This window comes from Magnolia sinica, chromosome 16 (genome assembly GCF_029962835.1).
Source record: "Magnolia sinica isolate HGM2019 chromosome 16, MsV1, whole genome shotgun sequence".
NCBI lineage: Eukaryota > Viridiplantae > Streptophyta > Magnoliopsida > Magnoliales > Magnoliaceae > Magnolia > Magnolia sinica.
Window position 1 is genome coordinate 55,173,395 of NC_080588.1, and position 11,947 is coordinate 55,185,341.

General features: G+C 40.6%; 1 protein-coding gene across 6 annotated transcripts in view; it reads right to left on the reverse strand.

The window, feature by feature from the left end:
- LOC131228669 (homeobox protein HOX1A-like) overlaps positions 1 to 11,648 on the reverse strand; it is a 63,130-nt gene extending 51,482 nt beyond the window's left edge. For 2 of the 6 annotated variants that reach the window (XM_058224490.1, XM_058224485.1), the window contains exon 1: positions 11,373 to 11,646. The gene's annotated coding sequence lies outside the window, so the exon portion shown is untranslated. Of the gene's footprint in view, positions 1 to 11,372 lie in introns of all 6 variants that reach the window. The other 4 variants (XM_058224491.1, XM_058224487.1, XM_058224486.1 and 1 more) reach the window with 3 other exon arrangements.
- Positions 11,649 to 11,947: the final 299 nt, after the last annotated feature.

The window sequence follows — 11,947 nt, forward strand, 5'->3', positions numbered from 1 at the left end:
GCCTTTGAGTTGTACCAACTCACTCCTAACCAATGCAATTCTTGTTCTGCATTGCATATGACCAAACCATCCAAGTTTGCTTTCCCTCATTTTATTACCTATTGGTGATGCTACTAAATTCCCTCAAATGCATTCATTTCTAATTTTATCCTTCCTTCTCTTGCCACTCATCCATGTCAACACCCTCATTTCAGCTACTCATCCTATGAACATGTTGTTCCTTAACAGCCCAACATGTTGTCTCATAAGGAGTGGCTGCTCTTATAGCCATCCTATAAATTTTCCCTTTTAATTTGAGTGGTACACAACGATCACATAAAACTCCACAGGCATAGGCACATCTCCATTTCTTCCACCCCACTTGGATTCTATGGGCAACATCCTTCTCAAAATCCACACTCATGAATTATCAACCCAAGATAATGAAAGTGGTCATTTTGGGAAACTTCTTGGTCAGAAATCTTAACTAATTCCTCATTCCCACTTCTATTGTTACTAAAATTACATTTCATATACTTTGTTTTAGTCTGACTAATTTTAAATCCTTTAGATTCTAAAGCACCCCTCCAAAATCTTGTCTTGTCAATCAAAACTATGTCATCTACAAACAATATACACCAAGGGATACATGGATCTGGAATACAGGACATTTCAAAATCCAATGATAGATCTGAAATGCAGATTTGGACATGTCCAACAGCAAATCAGACCACAGATATGACCAAAGAACACTTTCCGACAGTGAATCACAAAACATAGATCGCATATTTCAGTAGATATTAACATGGATACAAAATGCGTCCAGCAGCAAAACACAGCTCGAACGACGAAATGCTTTCAACAGCAAAATGTAGATGAGTATAAAAAACCGATCTGAATGCAAATTTGGAACACAGAATGTGTCCAAAAACAGATCAAACACAGATATTAACACAAAATGCCTGTAGGCTATAATAAATCTGGAAAGCTAACATCCCTGATCACATAACCAAACACACCAAGAGGACGAAAGCTTCCAATTGGCAGATCCAAGATACTCTTTAAAAAAAATTGCTCCAATTATCATGTCCAAAACATAAATCTGATCCAAGGGCTACCGTGAGAGAGAGAGAGAGAGAGAGAGAGAGAGAGAGAGAGAGAGAGAGCTGCACTGGCTAGAAAAGTGATTTGGTACAACGATGGCTCTGAAAGGGCAAGGGGAAGACCCAAAAGGATGTGGGTGGAGGTAGTAAGAAAAGACTTGAGGACCGTAGCTGCACTGGCTAGAAGAGTGATTTCGTACAACGATGGCTCTAAAAGGGCAAGAGGAAGGCCCAAAGGGATGTGGGTGGAGGTAGTAAGAAAAGACTTGAGGACCTATGGTCTAACTGAAATTATGGCCCTTGATGGAGTGGAATGGCGGAACAGGATTCATGTAGCTGGTCCCAATTAGTTGGGATAAGGCTTGGATGATGATGATGGTGATGATCTAAGGGATGAAATGTATGTAGATACATAGATCCACTAATAATGACAGGGTTGTAACTTGTAAGATGGAGTTCTGAAAGTTGATTTTGGTTTGAATGTTGTAGACCGAAGGTGGGGAAGTTGCGCAACTGAGATTTGTGAGGGTTGGATGGGCTGGTGTTTAAGGTGAAGGGGTAGATCTAAGAGTTTAAAGTATGATTGGTCAAGATTTTGGGTACATCTAAAGTTCGGAACTAGGTTAGGGGTTTAGCTTGAAGATCTGAGTTCTTATAGTCATATATTTGAGATTTGTTTTGGTAGAAGGTTCAATTTTTTTATTATTTAGTGTTCTAGATTTAAAAGTTGGGGCATGTACGGTGACGATATAGACTAGATCTAAGGGTTTTGTGGCTAGGATTAAAGTTGGAGAATGTAGATAAAGGGTTTTGGGGGTTGAGTGGTGAAGATCCTAGGGCAAGGGCTATAGATAGGGTTTTAGGGTGCGACAGCTAGGGGGTTGCAGCTAGGATTTTTTAGGGTAAGGGAGGTAGCTAGGGTTTTAGGATGGAAGGGAGTGGCAATTACGGTTGTGGAATAGAAAGGGAATGGGGGCTAGGGTTTTAAGAATGTAGGGTCTAGAAGGGTAACCAAAAAAGAAAAAAGAAAGGAAAATATGAGAAGAGGAGAGCTGGAAAGAGAAGAAAGAAGAAAGAGATCATCATCAATTCCCAAGAGCAAAAGTTTCCCTCAAACTAAGGGTGGCAAGGGTGGCAACGGGTAAGGTTCAGGTCGGATTGGGGTTAGCCCGAGCCCGAAGCATTTACTACACAGGCCAAGAACTTTCGCCCAAATCCAACTCACAACCCATTACCCAATGGCCCAACGCGACCCACTTAAAATTCATCAAACCCAAGGCCGACCTGCCTCAACCCATGCCAAGCTTAACCAACCTTATGTTACTAGGAATGACCCAACTCAGGTTTAAGAATGGAATATGGGATGGAATATGGGACTCAAGGCATGCCTAGCCTGACCCAATTAGTGAATGCATAGATGCATACACAATTGTATATGATAATGTATGTGTGTATACTAATCTTCTACTATTTTGATTTGTGTTATGGGTCAAGTAGGGTTCATTTATACTAGCCCATCAATAGCTTATATGGGTGGGTTGGTTGGGCAGGGTTCAACCAAGCCTGACCCATTTATTTAATGGGCCACATTTCTAGACCAACCTTGACCAGCTACCCACTAAGCTTGGTCCATCCCGCCTCAAAAGCAGGTCAGGCCAATTGGCCAGAGTGACATCCTGACCCCTTCCCTTGCCACCCAAAATTAACAAACATGGTGTAAGCCCGAACACCAGGTTGCTTCAAATTGAGAATTTCGAGATATGATTTCACAGCCAGAACATTGAGGCTGTTTTGAATCAACTTTAAAAATCCAGATTTGGGAGAACTTTTATGAATTTCATGAACGTTCACAGAAGAAATAAAGATGGATGATAGTCGAAAAACTCCCTAGCAGTGAATTTTCAGTGAAGATCTAGTAATGCATGCTTAGATTAGGGCCAATACATTGCCTCCTTGTTCAAAGTATTTCGTCATGGTATCTTTTGACCTGTTTGTTAGAGTGGCCAGTGACAAGAGGCTGTGTCCATTACATGAAAGCTCTACTCAAAACACGGTCCATGTCCAAGGAAACTTTCTAGCATCCAGCATTCGAATTATCTCCGATATCATCTTTATCTCTAGCTCAGTGATACTGATAACACTGCTAGTATCAGAAATTCTAGGTATTAGCAATGTATCGCTAAGTATCGCCAAAGTATGAATATCGCCAATGTAATTGCCAATATTTTCAACTACGTAAATTCCGGATGTCGCTTGTATTGCCAATGTATCGCCAATATTTTCGACTATGTAAATTCTAGGTAATGCCTGTATCATAAGTGTATCAACAATATTTCAATAATATCACCAACGTATTGATATCATCAAATTTTTGTTTATTACAAAAAAATTTATTTCATTTTTTTCTCATGGGCACATGGTTGCATGTAGTGTTCAATTTGTCATTGATAATATTGATAATATCTCGCTATTATCGATATCGCAAAACGCGAGATATTGAGACCACAATCTTTCGTTTCCTTTCCAATTGTTGATGATTTTACGTGTTGTTGATATTTTGCAATATCGATGGATATTTGGATGGAAGGTTGGATGGTCAAATAGACCGAATGGGATGGTTGGACTGATTTCTTACAACAATACATGCTTTTAAGGCCTTATGAAAACTTGTTACATATGCATTCTTTTTGCCATTTTTGTAATTTCTAAATATGCCAATATGTACATTTTAACATCTCCTGAAGTTTCACTGAAAATTCCATCATTTTTCCCATGTTTCCCCGCATTTCTTCACCAAATTAGACTAATTAATCATGAAATATCATGGCATTTCATGATATTTGGTGCGACCAAACGCACCCTTAGCCAATGAAGAACTACCGAAACCATCAAGCTTTACGTGAATTGGGGTCAGCTCAGTGTTTTAAATAGTGTAGTGTATTGCGTAGTATTCGACCCTCTATAGCGTGTAGCATAAGTTACATGATACTTCTATTTTTTTAAGTTAAAAAAGGAGGAAATATGATAAACAGTAAGAAAAAGAAAAAGAAAAAAAAAAGTGAAAAAAAGAGCCTATGTTTTAAATGGCTTTGTGGATCAAGAGAATCAAAAGAAAGGGTTCGAGGGACCGAAGGGGTGTGCATGTCGAAAGAGGGCTTTCGAAACCCTTCTGTTTTAAAAGATTTCTTATAATGTGAGTTTCATACCATTGACATTATTTCGCAAGTTCTCAATCGTACACATGGAGGCCCCTTTATAGATGGTTAAGATTGTTTGATATGGGTGTGCACGTACATAATCTCCATCTACATAAGGCCCACTATTTGGATGAACTGGATAGCTCTGCATCATTGCCACATGTGAGAAAGATGGGTCGCCAACCACTTTACAACATGACTTAAAATAACATATTAAAATTGTTTCTTAAAATAATTTAAAAAATTAAGAAAAAAAAATATTTTGAAAAGTGTGTAGCATACGCTACGTAGGCAACATGCTATGTACACTATAGGCAAAAACGCTATTTAGGCACGTTACATAGCGTTGACGCTATGCATGTTATTTAAAACATTGGGTCAGCTACATGAATCATGTTCCGCCACTCCACTAGTTATCAAGAACCATGTCCTCAGCTGAACCTTATATCATCAAATCTTTTCTAACTACCTCCACCCACATCCTTTTGAGCCTTCTGCTTGCCCTTTTTATCAAGGTGTTCCGTAACGGTAAAGGTGGCCATAACGGCCACCTCTGTTACCTTTACGAAACAGGGCATAACGGCCGTTACGGCCCCATAACGGCCGTTACGGTCTCTCTTTTTTATTTTTTTAAATTTATTGAAAAAAGCCCCAAAAAACCTGTATCTGCCCTGTAATGTTGATTAAAAAGTATGAAAAACATGTATATGTCCTGTAATAGACCATTATAGGGCTATTATGGCCTTTATAGGGGATATAACGTGCCGTTAACAGCAATTACGGGTCATTTTTTTCCACAACAACTGTTATGGCCATTACGACCCCGTAACGTATAACGCTTGCCACTATTACCTTTACGTAATGACCTTTACGACACGCCATGCTTTTTATAGGCTCCAACTTGAACCAACTCACTCCTAATTGGAGTAGTTCTTGGTTCCTGATGCACATGATCAAGCCATCCAAGTCCACTTTCCCTCTTATTACCTATTGTGTCCATTCATGCACCCTCAAATGCCATTCGTTTCTAATTTTGTCCTTCCTTGTCTTGCCACTCATCCACCTCAACATGCTCATTTTGGCTTGGCTCCAGAGCCCTGACAACCAGGGGAGAATGCTCAAATTGTTATACATGTCCTTATTTTTTTTAAGTTTTTGACAGTGATGATGAAGGAATGGCCCCTGATTTCTAATGACCCGAGGGAGAGGACCCTGTGTTTTCTCTCCCGCTAGTGTGGATTTATTAAACCCTCCCATTCGTGTGGGTGTATGCTTTAATGACCCCATGTGACCAATCTTCTTTGTTGACCATTTTTAGTCCAGGTCACTGAGCGACTTTGGCCATCTAGCATTAGTGGTTATCCCCTCCCTAGACTCTCCCCTATACGTCCTTTGGAGAGGAATTTTCCCTGAGCCCTCTATTATAAAGGAGGTTACTCTAATGAATGAAGCCCTATATATCCCTCCCCTTCAGACATCTCTCCATCCAAGTCGTCCTCAAGGTCTCTTTTGGAGGTTCTAAAAGGTTTGGTCATGGACCTCGCAGTCGTTAGAGGAAGAGGTGGATCCAAGAGGCCATTTCTCATGTGGGTCGTCTCCTTCGGGTGGTTTTCAAAGACAGGGATGAGGATTATGTGGCCATCTTCCAGCTAGTGGAAGAGAGGTATTCGTATGGAATCCAGTGGGATCCTCGGGGCAATGTCCAAGGGTTGTTGGGAGTTGATCAACATGGGCATTGATCAGCTAGGCATGGTTGATGCCATTCCGAGAAGCGACTGGGCAAGAGGTTAGACTTATAGTAGTTATTAAATGAAGATTCTTAGCTAAAATGTCTGAGGGCTTGCGTGCCCCCATAAATGCACCCCAGTTAAAGATGTTTGTAAGCAGTTTAAAACCCGCCTTGTTGTTCTTCAAGAAACCAAGCTTCAGTCTTTCGGTCAGGTCATGGTTGAGTCTATCTAAGGGCATGAGGGAGTGGATTGGGTCTCTCTTAATGCAATTGGGTTTGTTGGTGCCATCCTCATCCTTTGGGATTCAAACCTATGGGTCAAGGAAGATTCCTGGTGGGGTCATTTTTTTTCCATTTCAATGGTATTTAATGAAGTTTCTTCTAGGTGTCGTTGTTTTTTTTTTTTTTGGAATTTACGGCCAAACCTTCTAGTCCTTCATCCTTTTCTTTGGGAGGAGCTCTTTGTGCTATTAGCAGCTGGTTGCTTCCTTGGTGTGTTGTCGGGGACTTTGACATGGTCCATTTCGCACATGAGAAGCTCCATGAAGGCCTTATGACCCGTAACATGTAGGGGTTCTCCGATTGGATCCAGAAGCATGAGCTTGTTGATCTCTCCTCACGTGTAGTCAAATTTACCTTGTCAAACAGCCAAGCAAAGCTCACCATGTCCGGGTGGGATTGATTCTTAGTTTCTCCATATTGGTTGATCCATTTTCCTTTGGCTCATTAGAAAGGGTCTTCCTAAGCCTATCTAGGATCATTGCCATTTGCTTTTGGAGACTGATGAAATCGACTAGGGCCCTAAACCTTTTCATTTCGAATTGCCTTGGCTCGAGGTGGGGGCTTTTAGTCTCTAGTATCAGATTAGTGATCTTCCTTTGAGATTGCAAGTGGAGTTGGATTTAAGCTATTTCAGAAAATGAAGCTGCTTAAGGCAAAGCTAAAGACTTGGCATGGTGAAGTTTTCGGGCAAAGGGAGCATGAAATGAACTCCATTCTTCTCGAAATCCAAGCCCTAGGCATCAAGAAGGATGATGGCCCACTGTCAAAATTTGATAAAGTCTTGAAAGATAAGCTCTCTTTCGACTATAGCTCTATGCTAACGGAGGAGATAACATGACATCAACACTCTAGGGCAACCCAACAGAAAAAGGAGACAAAAATACCAAGCATTTTCGTGGGATTGACGATGCCAGAGCTAGGGCCAACTGTATCTCCTCCCTTGCTATTAATGGTTTTAAACTTGGAAGATAAAAAGTCTTTATCTCTAATGTTGTTGTTGCCTCCTACTCGAATCTGCTTTCGAACGAGGACTAGTCGCCACCAACTCTCAACATTTTGGTAATTGATAGCATCTCCCTGGAGGAGACAGATTCTCTCGAGTTGCCTCCTCTAGAAGAGGAGATTAAAGAAGTTGTTTCTAACCTAGCTTGGGATAAGGCCTTGGATCTAGACGGGTTCCCTCCAGCTTTCTTTCAAAAAATTTAGGTTCTTATCAAGCCATATCTATTAGATTTTGTGAATGAATTCATCACCTTTGGTCGCATTTTACCTGAGATGGACAGCTCCTTTCTTGCCCTCAACCCGAAGATTGAAGGCATTGTTAGTCTGTTGGACTTTAGACCTATCAGTCTTATCGGTAGCCCATATAAAATTTTAGCCAAGATTTTGAGCTAGAGGGTAGGGGTTGTTCTCCCAAAGTAATTTCTCCTTTTCAAAGCGTTGTTTTATTTATAGAAGAAATTCTCGACAATAGCTTGATAGCTCATGAATGCTTGGATTATATGTTGGCCTGTTGGGAAGAATTGGGTGTGGTATCAAATGGAGAAGATGGATCAAGGCATGTGTCTCCTCGACCAAATTTTCAGTTCTCAGCAATGGCTCCCTTTTTGGCTTCTTCAAAGCTTCAAGGGGCCTTTGGCAAATGGATCCCCTCTCCTCATTTTTATTTATCATTGTCTTAGAAGCTCTCTGTCGGATGTTAGTTCGGGGTAAATGTGTGGGTTTGTTCAAAAGTTTCAAAGTTCATAGTATTTCCGATCATGTCAGTCACTTGCAATTCGCAGATACACTCATTTTGTGTGAAGATGATAGATATATGGAAGACAATCTCAGAAAAATTGTCAGATGCTGAGAGGTGGTGTCAGGTCTCAAGGTCAATCTGGATAAAAGTGAAAATGCTTGTAATTCATGTGCCTCTACCTGAGGTCACTCGATTAGCCAAAATCTTTGGTTGTTAAGCTAATTCTCTTCCTTCCTCATTCTTGGGTTTCTCACTGTTATGTTGGAAAGCTTGTTAAACACGTATGGATAATGACATCGCGAGGCTGGAAAGAAAGCTCTCTCCTTAGAAAAGCAAATTTCTTTCACTAGGGGACAAAATCACCCTAATTAAGGCGTCCATATTCAATCTTCCTTTGTATTTTATGTCCCTTTTTCGTTACCCTTCTCTAGTCCTCTCTTGAATTGACAAGCTAAGGAGAGAGATCCTCTAGCATGGTGGAGCAATCTTAGGTAAGTTTCACCTCTTGAGCTCAATAGAGGTGTGTGAGCCCTATTTTGAGGGGGCGTTGGGATTAAGCGGCTTGATGAGGTTAATTCAGTTTTATTAGGTAAATGGGTTTGGATATTCAGGGCGGATGATGGAAACTTATGGAAGTCCATTGTAGTTGGTAAATACGGCTCTTTGCCTATGGGGTGGTAGACCAGTGATTCCTCCTTGTATCACGCTTCCTACATTTGGAAGGCTATAGCGAGGATTGCCCCCAAGGTCTTTGAAGGGATGCACTTCTCAGTTTGAGATGGAGTTTGGGTGAGGTTCTGGAATGATGTCCGGCGCAGGGAATCCACCCCTTAGATTGGATTTCCCTAGGCTGGTTGGGTTGTATCCCATCATTGATGTCCCGGTTGCCTGTTGTTATTTCCCCTCAGGAAATGGGGTGTTTGGGCCTCTCCTTGCCAAAGAAACCTCTCGGATGATGAGATTGAAGACCCAATGCACCTTCTTTCCCAGTTGTAGGGGATTCAACCTAATCCAGTTGTGAATGACACCTTAGTTTGGTTTTTTGATAAGTCTAGCTTTTTTCGATGAGATATTTCTTCCCTCTAATCTCTTGATTTATGGTCCAAACTCCTTGCAATCATAAGGGTGTTGTTTGGTTTTATGGCACTCCTAAAGTCTCGGCTTTTGTGTGGCTACCGAAAGGAACATGATTTTGACCATGGATAATCTTGACAAAAGGGCTATGGTCTTGCCCAACATCTATCTGCTCTATTGCAAGGATCTGGAATTTGTTAACCACCTCCTCATTCATTGCCTCATTGCAAGTGAAGTTGGCACAAACATTATCCTATTGCTCTACTCGGTATTGGGTGATGCCTAATTCCATTGTTGATCTATTTCACTCATGGGCATGAGGGTGGTCCGAGAGGCAAGAAATCAGTGAGATGAAAAGTTTGGCTTCTTGCAATTATTTGATCTCTTTGGGGCAAGGGGAATAACCGTTGCTTACAGAACAGGAGATGTTCTTCTCAAAGGGTCGCTGACAGGGTTTTTCAATATTAAGGATTGGATTGGGTGCATTAATTAGCTGATTGTATTTTTTATTTGTATAAGGGGCAAACCACCACTTTTTTCTCCATTTTTTCATCTTTTTTTTTTAAAAACATTTAACGGGCCATAATCCTTCAAATCATGTTTGATTTGTGTTCAATTAGGCGTATTTAGTCAACTCTCAACAGGTCAAGCTGACATTGCCCAATAAATGGCATACTTAAGAAATAACGTCACACCATCAAATACATGTCCAAAACCAAAAAAGAACACATATTTGGGATCCTCGCATTTTTAAGAATTCACCATTAATTTGTCCCCCACCCCCCAACACACACACACACAAAAAGAATCTAGTTGTTGCAAGCCATCGGCTCATACAACACATTGTACAAACTCATCGATACCTTTCTATAATACCTTGGTCATCCTCAGTCAGAAGATATATAGCATCCTTTTCTATCAATAACAAAGAGAATTTAGGTCCTGACTCCGAAGAAGTGGGGCCCCAGGCTTGGCAATCCAGACTTTAATTCTAGCGGACCTACATAGATGTGTCATGCCTCAAAATATCCTCAAATGGGGTTACAGCCGTTACGTAACAATAACGGTGGTTCTCATTACACATTACGAGGCCATAACGGCTGTTATGGGGAAAAAAAAAAGGCCCATAAAAAACCCCCATTATGGGGCCGACATTTTTTTAATTTGGATTACAGTGACCGTAACAGCCACTATTAGCGTTATTGAATACCTTGAATAGGCCAAGCCTAAACCTTTGATTCATGGCTGCAAATAAGCAATTGACACAAGGACCAAAGCTTCATGGCCAAATATTAGATGCAACCATCTTCCAATCACATGGTTTTCAGTGCATGGTTAGCAATTCACATCCGTTATCTTGATAGTCCTGCAGTCTTTTCTCTTTTTGAATAAATTTTTTGTCGCTGTTATAATAAATATATATATATATATATATTGACAATTAAAATTTAAAAAAAAAAAAAAATTTTAAAAATCGTTAACGGTTCCATCCATGTTTGGGAACAATTAGATCAAGAGTCAGCTAATGGTTCCATCCATGTTTGGGAACCATTAGATCAATAGTCTTCTTCGAACAATTCAGACAATTACAGTGTATATATGATAGCTCACGGAAACTCGTAGCGTAAAGTGTCATGTTCTCGTGTTCTCATAAGACATTCTATTTTTTGCCACTTCCTTATGTGGTGGACTCCAGCTCTTCCTCATGAGCTCCCACACCAAAAAAAAAGGGGGGGGGGGCGGCCCAATACAGCACAATGGCCAATAATCCAGACCGCTCATTAGACACGTCCCACTTTGTATCAGCCACGGAAAAAAATAAAATAAAATAAAATAAAACCCGGCCCATCAGACAATCTCAACCATCCAAACATTACAAACAAATGGACAGCATTAAAATAAAAATATATATATAAAAAAAAAAAAAGAGAGAACCCTGGCAATAACCAGGTCCACCAATCAACCACGTAAAACCATCTGATCCGTGCAACCTTCGGACACTGGTCCATCCAACGTCCATGGTATGGACCACCCCGCCACGTGTCTCCCAAATCAAACACCCCCCGTTCTCTCTTCTTTTTTTTTTTTATCAGCTTTTCGCTTTCTTAGAGCTAGGGCATGGAAGGAAGCGACATAAACACATCAAGATAAATCCAGCTTCTCATGTAAACGGGAGGAATCAAAACAGAAAATAGAAACAAAAACAAGAAGAAGATTGAGAAATTGGAAGAAGAAAATATTACAGACGTTGAGAAATAGAAGCTTACCCTTTTCCTCGTTTTGGTTGTGTTCGTCGCCCTTTGACCTCGACAAAACCTAGAAAGAAGACGGAAACCGTTTGGATGCGGAAATGGAGATATGAACATATGTATGTATGAGATAATCGAAGAGTGTAAGAAGGAGGCGTTCGGAATCCAAACGGTAGGCCAATTGGACTAAATGTTTTCCCGCCTCTCTTTCGCTCTCTCTTCTTTTTTTTTTTTCCTTTTTTTTCGTCTCTCTTTCACCTTACTCTCTCGTAGAAACTCGAAGGGCAAAAGCAGATCGAAGCCTGGATTTGCAAGGCTCTCTTTATCGTTTGGGAGGTGCAAAGGACTCTCGGACGAGTTGGATTGGAATTCTACACGCGGTGAGATGTGGCAAAATAAGAGATCTTGACCGACCATCGTCTGTCTAGGCCGTTTTGTGTAGTTTTCCTGATAATTCAGTTCGTTTAGGTGATTATTTAGAACACATGTATATATTGTACGTGGGATTTTGTTCTATCATTTTATCCATCCATTTTTTTTATACACATCTAGTCCAGCTGAGAAGAAATCCTAAGGTCATATTTTTATATAAG